Genomic DNA, 15,537 nt, shown 5'->3' with positions numbered 1-15,537 from the left:
CATCTTGCATCAAGGTCTTCTAAAGCCTTAGCCTCAAAGCTTGCTCCTTAGTCCTCTCTTGTGTCAAGATGTGTCCTATTTCCCTCTCCCTTGATTGCTGGCTTGGATCCTAACCCCTGCCTCATTTTGGGCACAGGCCTGCTTCTGGATTTCTTGTACTGATTTCCAGCTCCTCTCACCCCACCCCCAAAATAATGCCTGATCCTAGAGCCTGATAGGTATAGAAGGGCATTTTTGTTTGTTTTTAGATATGCACAAAAATATAATTGCATTGCTTCTATTTTTAAAAAAAGAAAAAGTTAAATCTATTGATTTATCATAAAATGTAAGTGCTTCTTTAAAGGGTGAGACTGGTTGATCTTTTTCCTTGTAGGAAAGTATGAAATTTCTGTGTGCATTTCCCTCTCCTTTCGGGCTGGTTTTGTAAAAGCAAGTAAAAATTATGGTGTGTTTTCCAGAGTGGAAGTAACATCTTTGTCACTTAGCTTTTTGGAGCTCAGCCACGGATGAATAAAATGTTCCGCTAGTGCATTATATTTCTTCAGTATAATTGCACTAAAAGGGCACAGTGACATAGTGTACAGAGCATAATGAGCTATAAACAAAAAGAAAGAGGAGTGGGGACAAACAAAGGACTGCTATGGAGAGCTATCAAGGAAGCTGTTGGAGGTGGTGGCTCAGAGACCACAGACAGGAGTCAAGTGGCCCAAGAAACAACTCTGTCAGAGTGACAGGTTCTCAAAATGTGAGACCCAGGTCAGAGTCAGCAGTTTTAAGACTAGATGGGACACTCCTGGCTTGGGAATTGTAGTATTGCACATAGGCTGTCTGTGGTGGTGATGCCATTGTATGCTGGAGATGAGGATCTGCTTCTACTTGATACTGGGAGCCAACTTTGGACCATTCAGTCCAGATAGTGGAGTCTCCACTTAAGATGCTTAAGGGATTGTCTGAAGTGAGATTGAAGTTACATTGAAAAAATATAATAAAACAGCAGCTAAGTGGTTCACATTTGAAGGGTCCCCAGGAAAAGCCACCTCAGCTTTAATGTCCCTTTGATGTGCAACTTCCACCACATTTCCATACACCTTCTTTGGACCTCCTTTACCCTCCACAGGTATGTCTACTAAGGGTGATTATTGGGCTACTGGAGAACCCAAGGCCGGGGTTGTTGGCTGCCCCATGATCTTCAATGGAAACACATAATGTTTATTTTCGTCTGGTGAACCACTCTGAGATCTTTTGATGAAGGGCAGTATATAAATCAAACAAACAAACAAACAAACAAACAAACAAACATTGACCAACCATTGAGAAGATTTGTGCCACCTCAGTGCCACATCCATTTTTATGCATGTGAAAATATCCATGTCTTCTTTTATGCATGCAGATACATGAGATCCACAGAAAAAGGGCAGTATACATATTTAATCTTCTTTTTCTTTGGCGATCCCTCGTAGCCAAGTAAGATTGTCTTCCATAAACACGGTTTTAATAGTGAGTCCGTAAGTGACCGTGGAGCATAGCTGTCAATTTACAGATTTGAAAATAAGGCACCAGCGGCCTCAAAAATAAGGGATGAGCAGCCAAAATAAGGGATGTTAGTCAACCAGCAGCCAAACCAAGACTCAAGCGGTGGTTGTGACCAGCATGAAGTGGGACTGCCCAGCTCCCCTCATTCCCCGCAAGCCTTCCTTTCGCCGTGCCCTCTGCCTCTCGCTTCTTCCGCGCTCGCTCATCTCTCCCCACCACACTTCCTAGGGAGGGAGAGAGGAAGGGGACCGTCTCTCCAGCTCCGCCGCGAGCCGAGGGCAGCTGCAGCCCCACCGGGAGAGGCGAGGCGAGAGGGCAGGGAGGACATCGGGCTGCTGCTGCTAACCCCGCTCCCTCCCTGGCGGGGTGGAGACTGCTGCTCCTCCTGCCTCAGTTTTCTTTCGCCCACCCCGCAACCACGATGCGTGGCCTGTGGGGTTTTTCTTTGAAAGTGAAAGCACCCTAGGCGCGCAGAGGCAGCTGGAAAGGCTTGCGCGGCTGCGTTAGACAGGAGGGAGGAGAAGGGGGAGCAGGGGTGGAGATTGCAAACCCCCCTGCGCACTCAGGGCGGGCTTGGTTTGTTCCTGTCGCTGACAGGAGAGAGGAGGAGGGGGGATTCTCGCTGAGCCGCTGTCGTTCCCTGAAGCGAAGGGACTGAGGGATCCTGGAAACTGGCGGGGTGATGTATTTGGGCCGGGGTGGTGGTGGCGCTTTTGCTGCTGCCGCCACCTCTGTTGCTGCTGGAGAAAGGAGGCAATGAAGAGGAAGAGGAGAAAGACATGGGGGCTCGGGCCACAGGGGGCTGTTGCCCGGTGGGCCCGGGCTTGGATGGGAGACGGATGCTGCGGAGCAGTGCGCGGCTGCGGGGTGTAGTTGTTGCTGCCACCGGCGGCGGCATGGAGAAGGGTCAGAGAGGCTGAGCTGGACTCAGGGAGGGAGGGAGAGGAGCTGCTTCCTTTGAAACCCAGGAAATTTACGGGGCATCATCAATCCGGGACAGCAGTGGGAAACGGCACTGGGATAAGGGAGTTTCCCACCAAATAAGGGATGGTTGACAGCTATGCTGTGGAGGCCAATTCTGGATCCACACATCCTTCCACAGTGGGGACGTTTGGTTTCTGGGCGGGAGTTGATCAGAGTGTGGATTTGCCAAGCATGCCTTCCTCTTAGCACGTTTCTCCCTTGTGTCCTGAGTTTGAGTGTCTTCAAAGGCCATTACACCTTTGGTAAAGGCTGTTCTCCAACTGGAGCACTCGCAGGCCAGTGTTTCCCAGTTGTCAGTGTTTATACTACATTTTTTTTTTTAGATTTGCCTTGAGACAGTCTTCAAACCTCTTTTGTTGACCACCAGCATTAAGCTTTTCATTTTTAAGTTCAGAATCGAGTAGTTGCTTTGGAAGATGATCATCAGGCATCCGCACAACAGGACCAGTCCAACAAAGATGATGTTGAAGAACCATTGCTTCAACACTGGTGAGCTTTGCTTCTTTCAGTACACTGATATTAGTTCACCTGTCTTCCCAAGTGATGTGTAATTTTTTTCGGAGACACTGTTGATGGAATCTTTCGAGGAGTTGGAGATGGTGTTTATAAGTTGTCCATGTTTCACAAGCATATAGTAAGGTTGGTAGTACAACTGGTGTTTACCTCTATGGATGTTGGTGATCTGACACTAAGTAAAAGTGAAACAAAAGAAGTGCCATGGTCAGATCACTTCCTGGTGCAACTGGACTTCTCTGTGACCCATCCCCTCTGCAGGGAGGTGGGACCAATTCGGATGGTCCGCCCCCGCCACTTAATGGATCCAAATGTTTCCAGAGAGTGGTAGGGGATGCTTTATCCCATGTTGATGGCCTTTCAGCCGATTCCCTGGTGGCCCGCTGGAATGTGGAGTTAACCAGGGCTATTGACTGTTTGGCTCCGAAGTGCCCTCTCCGATTGCATGGAGCCCGAAGAGCCCCGTGGTTTTCCACGGATCTGAGGGCAATGAAACAATCATTGAGACGGCTAGAGCACTGGTGGCGGATAACTCATTCCGAATCTGACCGGACACAGGTTAGAGCTCAACGTCGAGCCTACCAAGTGGCGATAGCGACGGCGAAGAAGAATTTCTTCACCGCCTCTATTGCATCTGCAGAAAACAGCAGCAGGAGACTTTTTCAGGTGGTTCACAATTTAGCGGAACCACCTGTAACATCGGGGCCCAGTACGGGCCACATATTCTCCTGCAATGATTTTGCAAAGTTTTTTGCAGATAAAATTGCTCAGATTCGGGAAGAAGTAGACTCCACCGTGGGAGCAGGGCCAGGGCGGGAGAGTGCTAGAGTTCTGTCTAGTCAAGTTGAGTGGGATCAATTCCAATCTGTTACCTCCGAGGATGTGGACAGGCTGCTTGGACGAGTGAAACCAACCACCTGTCTCCTGGATCCTTGCCCATCCTGGCTTATAAAAGCTAGCCGGGAAGGACTGGGCGATCGGCTTCGTGGGGTGGTGAATGCTTCCCTCCGTGAGGGAGCCTTCCCAGACCCACTGAAAGAGGCGGTTATTAAACCGCTTCTTTAGATGCGGCCACAATGGCCAACTATCGCCCAGTCTCAAATCTTCCATTCTTGGGCAAGGTGAGAGAGCGAGCGGTTGCTGAACAACTCCAGGCACGCCTGGAAGAAGCGGACCATTTGGATCCCTTCCAGTCGGGATTCAGGCCTCATCATGGGACTGAAACTGCCTTGGTCGCACTGGTTGATGATCTCCGGCGGGCTAGGGACAAAGGTGAGAGCTGTTTCCTAGTTCTGCTGGATCTCTCAGCGGCGTTTGATACCATCGACCATAACATCCTTCTGGACCGTCTTGAGGGGCTGGGAGCTGGGGGCACTGTCCTACAGTGGTTCCGCTCCTTCCTCCTGGGCTGTGTTCAGAAAGTGGTGGTGGGGGATGAGTGTTCAGACCCCTGGGCTCTCACTTGTGGGGTGCCTCAGGGTTCTGTCCTCTCCCCCATGCTTTTCAACATCTACATGCAGCCACTGGGAGAGATCATCAGGAGGTTTGGGCTGGGTGTTCATCAGTATGCAGATGATACCCAGCTCTACCTCTCTTTTAAATCAGAACCAGTGAGGGCAGTGAAGGTCCTGTGTGAGTGTCTGGAGGCGGTTGGAGGATGGATGGCGGCTAACAGATTGAGGTTGAATCCTGACAAGACAGAAGTACTGTTTCTGGGGGACAGGAGGCGGGCAGGTGTGGAGGATTCCCTGGTCCTGAATGGGGTAACTGTGCCCCTGAAGGACCAGGTGCGCAGCCTGGGAGTCATTTTGGACTCACAGCTGTCCATGGAGGCACAGGTTAAATCTCCCGCTTGGACTACTGCAATGCACTCTACGTGGGGCTACCTTTGAAGGTGACTCGGAAACTACAACTAATCCAGAATGCGGCAGCTAGACTGGTGACTGGGAGCGGCCGCCGAGACCATATAACACCGGTCTTGAAAGACCTACATTGGCTCCCAGTATGTTTCCGAGCACAATTCAAAGTGTTGGTGCTGACCTTTAAAGCCCTAAACGGCCTCGGTCCAGTATACCTGAAGGAGCGTCTCCACCCCCATCATTCTGCCCGGACGCTGAGGTCCAGCGCCGAGGGCCTTCTGGTGGTTCCCTCATTGCGAGAAGCAAAGCTACAGGGAACCAGGCAGAGGGCCTTCTCGGTAGTGGCGCCCACCCTGTGGAACGCCCTTCCAGCAGATGTCAAAGCAATAAACAACTACCTGACATTCAGAAGACATCTTAAGGCAGCCCTGTTCAGGGAAGTTTTTAGCGTGTGATTTTACTGTATTTTTGGTTTTTATGGAAGCCGCCCAGAGTGGCTGGGGAGGCCCGGCCGGATGGGCGGGATATAAATAATAAATTATTATTATTATATTACAATAGCTTTGTAAACAAACATTAGGAAGAACTTCCTGACAGTAAGAGCTGTTTGACAGTGGAATTTGCTGCCAAGGAGTGTGGTGGAGTCTCCTTCTTTGGAGGTCTTTAAGCAGAGGCTTGACAACCATATGTCAGGAGTGCTCTGATGGTGTTTCCTGCTTGGCAGGGGGTTGGACTCGATGGCCCCTGTGGTCTCTTCCAACTCTATGATTCTATGATTCTATGATTTTGGTTTCCCTATGAATGTCCCGGTCCTCAAACACTCTGCACTTCAGTCGGGAGAAAGCTGCACTCGCAGAGCTCAGACTATTCTGGATTTCGGCATCAATGTTGGCCCTTGTGGAAAGATAACTGTGCAGCTGGGAGAAGTGATTGACATTTTCTAATGTTACACCATTGAGTTGGATTTGTGGCACTGCAGAAGGGTTATTTTGCACTTGGTGGTGCAGCATTTTGGTTCTTTGGATGTTGAGTGATGGGCCAAGCTTTTTGTAAGCTTCTGCAAAGATATTTAGGATGGTTTGGAGGTCATCCTCTGAGCGTGCGCACACTACGTTGTCATCGGCATACTGAAGCTCTATGACGGAAGTTACGGTAACCTTACTCTTTGCTCTCTTTTTTTAAAAGTAATATTTATTAAAGGTTTAAGGGTTACAGAAAGGAAAAAAGGAAAGAAACAAAGTTCAACAAAACAAAACAATACATTACAATAAAGAAAGAAAAAGAAAAAAACAAACAGAAAACACTACTTAAACAATTAAAAACACAACGAATATTCCCATAACTTCTCTTTCATTTACTTGTTTCATTGACCTCCTCACACCTCCCTTTTTTGTATTCTAGTTCAGTTAGCTATTTCAGCAAATCCTTTCCATCTTTCTCAGTTTTTGTCCTATAATTTGTCTTGACTCAATCTAACCTTACTTTTCCCCCTTTAGCCAGTTAACAATCTATTTTTACTTAATCCTTTATAACATTTCTGCTAAAGCCATGTAACTTCATTCCAACATCTTTCTAACATTCATTAATTTTACAATATTTCTGTAGATAATCTTTAAATTTCTTCCAATATTCTTCCACCGACTCTTCTCCCTGGTCTCAGATTCTGCCAGTCATTTCCGCCAGTTCCATGTAGTCCATCAACTTCATCTGCCATTCTTCCCGGGTGGGTAGATCTTGTGTCTTCCAATACTTTGCAGTGAGCATTCTTGCTGCTGTTGTTGCATACATAAAGAAAGTTCTGTCCTTCTTTGGCACCAATTGGCCGACCATGCCCAGGAGAAAGGCCTCTGGTTTCTTCAGAAAGGTATATTTAAATACCTTTTTCATTTCATTATAGATCATCTCCCAGAAAATCTTAATCCTTGGGCACGTCCACCAAAGGTGAAAGAATGTACCTTTAGTCTCATTACATTTCCAACATTTATTATTGGGCAAATGGTAATTTTTTGCAAGCTTGACTGGTGTCATGTACCACCTGTAGATCATTTTCATTATATTCTCTCTTAAGGCATTACATGCCGTAAACTTCATACCTGTGGTCCATAACTGTTCCCAGTCAGCCAACATAATGTTATGTCCAACATCTTGTGCCCATTTAATCATAACTGATTTCACCGTTTCATCCTGAGTGTTCCATTTCAACAGCAAGTTATACATTCTTGACAAGTTCTTAATTTTGGGATCTAACAATTCTGTTTCCAATTTTGATTATTCTACCTGGAAGCCAATTTTTTTGTCCAAATTATATGCCTCCATTATTTGGTAATAATGGAGCCAGTCTCGCACTCTATTTTTTAATTTTTCAAAACTCTGTTGTTTTAATCTGTCTCCCTCTTGTTCCAAAATTTCCCAATATTTCGGCCATTTGGCCTCCATATTGAGCTTTTTCTGAGCCTTCACTTCCATTGGTGACAACCACCTTGGGGTTTTATTTTCTAGCAAGTCCTTATATCTTATCCAAACATTAAACAGTACTTTTCTGACAATATGGTTTTTAAACGCTTTATGTGCTTTGACCTTATCATACCACAGATATGCATGCCAACCAAATACATTGTTGAAACCTTCTAAGTCCAACACATCAGTATTTTCAAGAAGCAGCCATTCTCTCAGCCAGCAAAAAGCGGCTGATTGCTTTCAGCCTGCCTTGAAGAGCTTTCCATCTGTTCGGTACATGATTTCTACTCCGGTGGGGAGTTTCCCTTCGACAAAGTGTAGGATCATGGCAATGAAAATAATGAATAGAGTTGGGGCGATAACACAACTCTGTTTAATACCTGATCCCACTGTGAATGGTTCACTTTGAGAGCCATTGCTATCTGTGATTGTTGCTGTCATATTATCATGGAGGATGATGCTTTCAAATTTATCTGGGCAGCCACTTTTCAGAAGGACAGCCACAGAGCATTACGATTTACAGTGTCAAAAGCCTTAGTCAGGTCAAGAAATACACTGGTTGGTTTTGCTCTCTGCATTATTCTTGAAGCTGTCGAGTGGTGAAAATCATGTCCGCTGTCCCCCTAGAAGGCCAAAAACTGTTTTGGGATTCAGAAAGTGTCACCTCAGATATTGTTACGAGACGGTTTGCTAAGATCCTTGCAAGAATTTTGCCAGCTGCAGCTAATAGAGAGATGCCCCAATAGTTTCCACAATCAGTTCTGTCACCTTTTTTAAAAGAGATTGATAATTTTGGAATCCTTAAAGTCTGCTAGGATTTCTTCTCTTTTCCAGATTTTTTGGATGAGCTTGTGAAGTTGTTGTGTAAGTTAAATTCTGCCCACTTTGAAGATTTTGGCGGGTATCCCATCAAGTCCACTGGCTTTGTTGTTTTTCATTTGGTTAATAGCTGTACACAACTCTCCCAAGTTTGGAGATACTGCAAGCTCATCTCTAACTTGTTTTTGCAGAATTTGTGAAAGGACCTCAGCAGCAACGGGGGAGTTGCGGTTAAGGAGATGTTGGTAATGTTCTTTCCAGCGCAGTGCAATAGCTTCTTCATCTTTTGGAAGTGTGGTACCGTCTGCTGAGCATAGGGGGCATATGCCATGATTTATTGGCCCATAGATGGTCTTTGTGGCTTTAAATAAACTCTGTGAATCATGAGTGTCAGCTAAGTGCTTGATCTCTTGAGCTTTTTTTATCCACCAGTTGTTTTTTAGTTCTCTGGTTTATCTTTGAACCTCAGCCTTAGCATAGCATAGCATTAGTTGGCATAGTGTCACAGTTTCTATCTCTTTCCTAGATCTGAAAGGCCTTCTTTTTCTTGTCAATCATGCATTCAAACAAACCAGTGGAACATATTAGTCAGTGATCTGTCCAGCAGTCGTCGGCGCTCGTCATAGCTCTGGTAAAGAGCACATCATGGCGATCTTTAGCATGGAGAATAACATAGTCTAAGAGGTGCCAGTGGTTTGACTGAGCATGCCTCCATGAAGTTTTAAATTTATTTTTCTGACAAAAGAGTGTGTTGGTAATAACAAGGTTGAGAGCTGCACATATTGTCAAAAGTAAGATTCTGTTCTGGTTGCTGTTGCCAACTCCTTCTTTCCCAATAGTGCCAGGCCACAGATCGAAATCTCGCCCAACTCTTGCATTAAAATCACCCAGGAGGATAATTTTATCTTCCTTAGGCATCTCTGATAGGATTGTATCCAGCTGAGAGTAAACATTTTCTTTAATGTCTTCATCGGCATCCAGTGTTGGTGCATAAGTGCTTATAATAGTAGCCTGCTGGTTTTTGGTGAGCTTTATTCGAAGGGTTGAGAGTCGCTCATTAATGCCAGTAGGGACTTCTGACAGGAGCTTCACAATATCGTTTTTGATAGCGAAGCCTACCCCATGTATTTGATGTTCTTGTTCAGATAGACCTTTCCAGAAGAATGTGTAGCCTCCTTTTTCTTCCTTCAGTTGTCCCTCACTTGCTCTTCGAGTCTCTTGAAGCGCTGCAATATCGATGTTAAAACTTTGCAGCTCTCTTGCAGTGATGGAAGTTCTGTGTTCAGGACGCCTGTTATCTGTGTTATCCGACGAAGTCCATATATTCCATGTTCCAAAGTTCAATTGTCTTTTACAACCGCTAGGTGGTGACCCCACTGGGCGTGGTAATCCAGTCAGGGAAAAAGGGAGGCAGACTATGTTTAGGGCACCGTTTCCAGCCCCTCCCCCTTTTTGGGGTGAGAAGACTGGATCCTTAAAAGGGCTGCTCAGTCATGGATACAGCTGCCGAGCTGCTCAACTGCCTCGTTCCTTGAGTCAGAACGACTGAATCTGAATCCACCGCCCATGTGCCTGTTCATGACTGAGGCCTTCTTGGATCATTCTTTGTTTAGCTCCTTCCTTTGACCTTACAACCTTGGGTGATCCTGCTGGGAATGCGATATTCCTGATGGCTTTGCTCACAAGGGTCATGGGAACATGTAAGCCCACTCACCATGACAAGGTGATGATCCAGCAAGTGGGACATATTTAATAAGTAAATAATGATGATGATTTTAAGGACTTCTTCACCCATAAGCTCTGCCAACCACCTCATCAATCCCTGTCTCTAGATCTGATTTCCAAGTATGCTTTATTAAGTTTGTTTAACCCAGTTGTATCTTAAATTAGTCTCAATGGTACTTGAGGTTATGTTCTTTCCCCCCATTTTGTTCTTTGCTAAATACCTTTATTAGCACTTATTTTGCACTGTAGCATTTATAGTAGTAACATTCCCCAATACTGCATACTGTTCTTATTTGTAAGTTTGAGGAGGTGTGATCCTTTTAAAGACCTGAGTCCTTGGCTAAGTGAATCAAGCCACTGGCTTTTCACTAGACATCTCATTTGCCTACATTTGCTATTCTCACTTACAGCTTTTGTCACTTTATACAAAAAGGTATTAAAGTGACTTAAGATAGACTAAAAGGTAAAGGTAAAGGGACCCCTGACCATTAGGTCCTGTCGTGACCGACTCTGGGATTGCGGTGCTCATCTCGCTTTACTGGCCAAGGGAGCCGGTGTACAGCTTCCGGGTCATGTGGCCAGCATGACTAAGCCGCTTCTGGCGAACCAGAGCAACGCATGAAAATGCCATTTACCTTTCCACTTGAGCAGTACCTATTTATCTACTTGCACTTTGAGGTGCTTTCGAACTGCTAGGTTGTCAGGAGCAGGGACCGAGCAACGATAGCTCACCCCGTCACGGGGATTTGAACCGCCGATCTTCTGATCGGCAAGTCCTAGGCTTTGTGGTTTAACCCACAACGCCACCCGCGTCTCATTAAGATAGACTACAAACAGATAAAATATATCTAATACCAGGAAATGTAAAAGCTACAGATAGAACAAAATTCCTAAAATGCTCATTAAACAACACCTCCCCACCTTGCTAAATAAAAAGCTCTACAGTAGAGGCTCACTTGACTGCTAAAGGTCTGTGGGCACCTAAAACTAACCACTGTGTCAGGTATGTATTCCTGATGAGAGCATTCCATAAATGTGGAACCACCACTGAGAAGACCCATTTTAAACAATTCTGCAGAAACATGACACAATGTTGGGTTGACCTTGAACTGCATATCATCTACACAAATTGAATGTAAAGGATGCTGGCAAGATGTGGAAAAGGCACCAGGTTATTTGGGTTTAAAAGCAGACAGCCTCACAGTGGCCATCCTAATGGCTGAATGAAGCCTCCCTGCTTTGCAGGGCATTTGCATCTGAATTCAGCAGGTGGGGGGAGGGGGAGGACTGGCTAAAGGCATATGCTCAGCCACTCCTGAAAACAGGATGCTGGAGAGATATTTTTGCCTCTGCTCCAACACGCTCCTCTATCAGCTATCGCTTAACACCACTTTGCAAGCTAAATTGCAAACTGGGAAACTTGAGCCTCCTCTATCTTCAAGGCCACTTTTTTAAAAACTCCCCATTTGTATCACTTCCAAAAACCCAGGGGATGTATGCAGCAGCCTTGTCTGCCCGCTGTAATTTTAAGCCCCTTTGATTACATTCCCCTTGGCTTTAATGTTACATATCCCACCGTATGTCCACCGTAATTGAAAGGGATATGGGGCAAATTTGATCTGTCTAGATTTGACTTATGCTGTCCTTATCTCAGCCTTCATGTCATTAAGAAAAAAACTGGCATCGATCTCGGCCTATCTCAACTAGATTGGGTTGCAATTTTTCTTCCTAGTGAGTGGAATATAAATCAATAAAAGGCATCTGCTTCTAGAATTGAGTCTGATATGGTCCTGTCATTTATATATTGTAAATCCAATGATGGCTGATCAAATCAGTGGTCCTACTGTTCCAAAAGGACATGATTGAATTGTCAATAAAAAAAGATTTTGCATTAAGTGCGGGAGAGCTGACACTATGCTACAAAATGAAACAGTGAGTGAGATTACTGAAGTTACTTGTGTGCCATTTCTTTTATTCAGGCACCAAAGGAAGAAAGTACCAGAAAATACTTGGCCTACTTTGCTTTACAAATTGCTGTTGGGTTAATTTGATTTTTAGTGGTTATACACCCTTGCTGAAAAGAACCTGTAAACACTTATGGCTTTTTCGAAGGGAGTTTTGAAGTAGTTGCTTTCCTGTTCACCCCTTGGCGAGTGGAGAGTTGCCCCTAGGTGACCAAGGTTGGAAGTTTTACAAAATCTGCTTAGATTTTCTCTAGTTGATTTATTTGATTTTTTTCCCTTCAAAAATAATAATGTTTAACATGCCTTTCAGGCAGAAAGGCTCCCCTAGCATCTTCTGTATGCAAATGATACAGAAGAAAGAGAGAGGAGAAAATGGGGGGGAGGGGAGGGGGGAGAAAGAGCTGAAATAGATCAAACTCAATTACCAAAGTCACAAAATTATTACATAGACTGCTTTTCACATCTGCACTGACCCAAAGCAATTTCCAACACAATAGAGTAAGGCAACCTTTAAAACATAATGGATCCAATACAACCAGAATATTGCAGTACGCAATGAGTCCTGTGATTCAGAGGAGGCTTAACTAAGTCCGCTATATACCTGCATGACCTGCAGGTGAGAAACACTGATGCTCTCTTCTTGTTTCTTCTTGACATGCAAACTTTCCCTTTCTTGTAGTTAAGCTTAAGATATTTCCAGTCTAGCTACTTTTCTTTTATTGCTGCACCTAATCAGAGATGCTGTCATGACTAAATTCGAACCCGAAATTGTTTTTCTGTCATTTGCAAATGCTGTCCCCCCCCCCTTTCTGCCCACTTGGCATTGCCTTAATGGTGCTTAGGCCAGCAGAAACTGTTTTGTGGCAAAAAGCAGTTGCAGATAATAATTCACGTGGGAATAGTGGGAATTAGCTTATCTACTTGATTCCTATTTTTTATATGTATACACTTACAGATTCTGATTGCAAATGCTGAAATGTGTTTGTTTCAGCAAACAGGGAGCAATGCCTCAAGCCACACAGTGTTTCATAACCACCAGCCCCTTCTCTGTTTATCCAGATCTGCATTCCAGTCTCTAATTCAATAAAATGGCTCTTTGGAAAAGTTTGTGTGGTGTCTGTATGTGTCGACTTTAGTAAAGGAAATGTAGAAAAGTGGTGGGACTGAGCTGTTAGAAGCTTCCCCAGGTGAGCCAGGAGCTCAGAGACAGAGCTGGGCAATTTCCCATATCATATTCCTGCATTGCAGGGGGTTGAACTAGATGACCCTTGGGGTCCCTTCCAACCCAACAATTCTGTGATCCTATGGCAAGGTTCATGATTTATTGTGAACATGTTAGACGGCTCCCACTTTGGGTCTCCTCTGCCACAAGTGACAAGTCCTCACCCCGGCTTAGTGTTATCTCTGAAACTGAGGTTGTGGTTTGTTTCTCTTCAAATGTAAACTAAGAACAAATCTTGGCTTCATACTGCATAACGATATAACACAGTACAAAGCAACAAACCAGGGTTCATATCCTATGCTAGTTCTACTCAGAGTAGACCAGGTCTATTTAATATCAAGTCTGCTTTGAGTAGAACTCCATACAATCCATACAATCCCACGAACTCTAATTCACTTGGAACACCGAGCGGAAGACCATGGTTTGTCGATCCTCTTTGCACTAGGAGAGGAGTAAAGCATGATCCAAGAGCACATTCATGATTAACTGTTCACCGTGGTTTACCATGCTGTGTGACTGTTGCCACAGAAACATGCCAGAGCTCAGGAAGACCTTGTTGCTGTGGTGCAGCTTAACTCTCAAGTGAAGCCCTGTCCAGGAGGATACAGAGGCTGGCTTGGGCAGGGGGTGCCAAGCTGTAGTCTGAATGTACTTCATTGCCTAGGCAAATGTTCCAACCTCCAGCTTTGTAGTTTGCTGTGAGCATCAGAGCAGGAGCACACATGGAGATGCCATGCAGAGAAGGGCCTTGGATGGTCTCATGTGGGTCCAAGCAGGTTTATATGGGGAAAGAAGGTCCTTTAGGTGTGGATATATTTTAGTGGACAAAGAGGAGTACAGCATGATGAACTTGCACAGTTTTATGCTGTTCACTTTTGCAACAAATTGTTCCTTAACCATTGACAGGTGTGTTTTTCCCTTGCAAATTACACAACATTCCACAAAAGAGGCTGTATTCTACTGCCACGTAGATATTTTCCAGTGTTGTTTATTTCAAAAAATTTTCATACTGCTTAAAACTTACAACACTCTCTTAGTGTTTTATTATTAGTATAGTGAAATGTATTATTTTTCTCCCCACTTACGTTCAAATTTTCATTGTTTAGGAAACTCTCCTCACCTCAAAATAAAAAGCAATGATGAGACAGTGTCAATATGTCAGAACCACATGGCAATACAGTGGTGCCTCAGTTTACGTACTTAATTGGTTCCGGAAGTCCGTTCTTAACCTGAAGCGGACTTTCCCATTGAAAGTAATGGAAAGTGGATTGATCCGTTCCAGACGATAAAAAACACCCCCTAAAACAGCAATGTAACACAAATTTTACTGTCTAATGAGACCATTGATCAATAAAATGGAGGTAATAATCAATGACACAACCTTGATGGCAGAAAGTGAGGAGGAATTAAAGAACCTTTTAATGAGGGTGAAAGAGGAGAGCGCAAAATATGGTCTGAAGCTCAACATCAAAAAAACGAAGATCATGGCCACTGGGCCCATCACCTGCTGGCAAATAGAAGGGGAAGAAATGGAGGCAGTGAGAGATTTTACTTTCTTGGGCTCCATGATCACTGCAGATGGTGACAGCAGTCACAAAATTAAAAGATGCCTGCTCCTTGGGAGAAAGGCGATGGCAAACCTGGTAAAGGTAAAGGTAAAGGTACGCCTGCCCGTAAGGGCCAGTCTTGACAGACTCTGGGGTTGTGCGCCCATCTCACTTAAGAGGCCAGGGGCCAGCGCTGTCCGGAGACACTTCCGGGTCACGTGGCCAGCGTGACATCGCTGCTCTGGCGAGCCAGAGCCGCACATGGAAACGCCGTTTACCTTCCCGCTGGTAAGCGGTCCCTATTTATCTACTTGCACCCGGAGGTGCTTTCGAACTTCTAGGTTGGCAGGCGCTGGGACCGAGCAGCGGGAGCGCACCCCGCCGCAGGGATTCGAACCGCCGACCTTTCGATCGGCAAGTCCTAGGCGCTGAGGCTTTAACCCACAGCGCCACCTGCGTCCCACAGCGCCACAGGCTTTAACCCACAGCGCCACCTGCTCCTTGGGAGAAAGGCGATGGCAAACCTGGACAGCGTCTTAAAAAGCAGAGACATCACCTTGCCAACAAAGGTCCGTATCGTTAAAGCCATGGTTTTCCCAGTAGTGATGTATGGAAGTGAGAGCTGGACCATAAAGAAGGCTGATCGCCGAAGAATTGATGCTTTTGAATTATGGTGCTGGAGGAGACTCTTGAGAGTCCCATGGACTGCAAGAAGATCAAACGTATCCATTCTGAAGGAAATCAGCCCTGAGTGCTCATTGGAAGGACAGATCGTGAAGCTGAGGCTCCTGTACTTCGGCCCCCTCATGAGAAGAGAAGACTCCCTGGAAAAGACCCTGATGTTGGGAAAGATGGAGGGCACAAGGAGAAGGGGACGACAGAGGACGAGATGGTGGGACAGTGTTCTCGAAGCT

At 45.3% G+C, this 15,537-nt stretch overlaps 1 protein-coding gene across 3 annotated transcripts in view; it reads left to right on the top strand.

Moving 5' to 3' along the window:
• The window catches only part of GPC3 (glypican 3), a 239,340-nt gene that overhangs the window by 80,975 nt on the left and 142,828 nt on the right, over positions 1 to 15,537 (top strand). The gene's annotated exons all lie outside the window — the stretch shown is intronic.

This window comes from Podarcis melisellensis (assembly GCF_964234715.1).
Source record: "Podarcis melisellensis genome assembly, chromosome: Z".
Lineage (NCBI taxonomy): Eukaryota > Metazoa > Chordata > Lepidosauria > Squamata > Lacertidae > Podarcis > Podarcis melisellensis.
The sequence above is the reverse complement of the archived record's forward strand: the minus strand, read 5'-3'. Positions and strand labels throughout refer to the sequence as shown.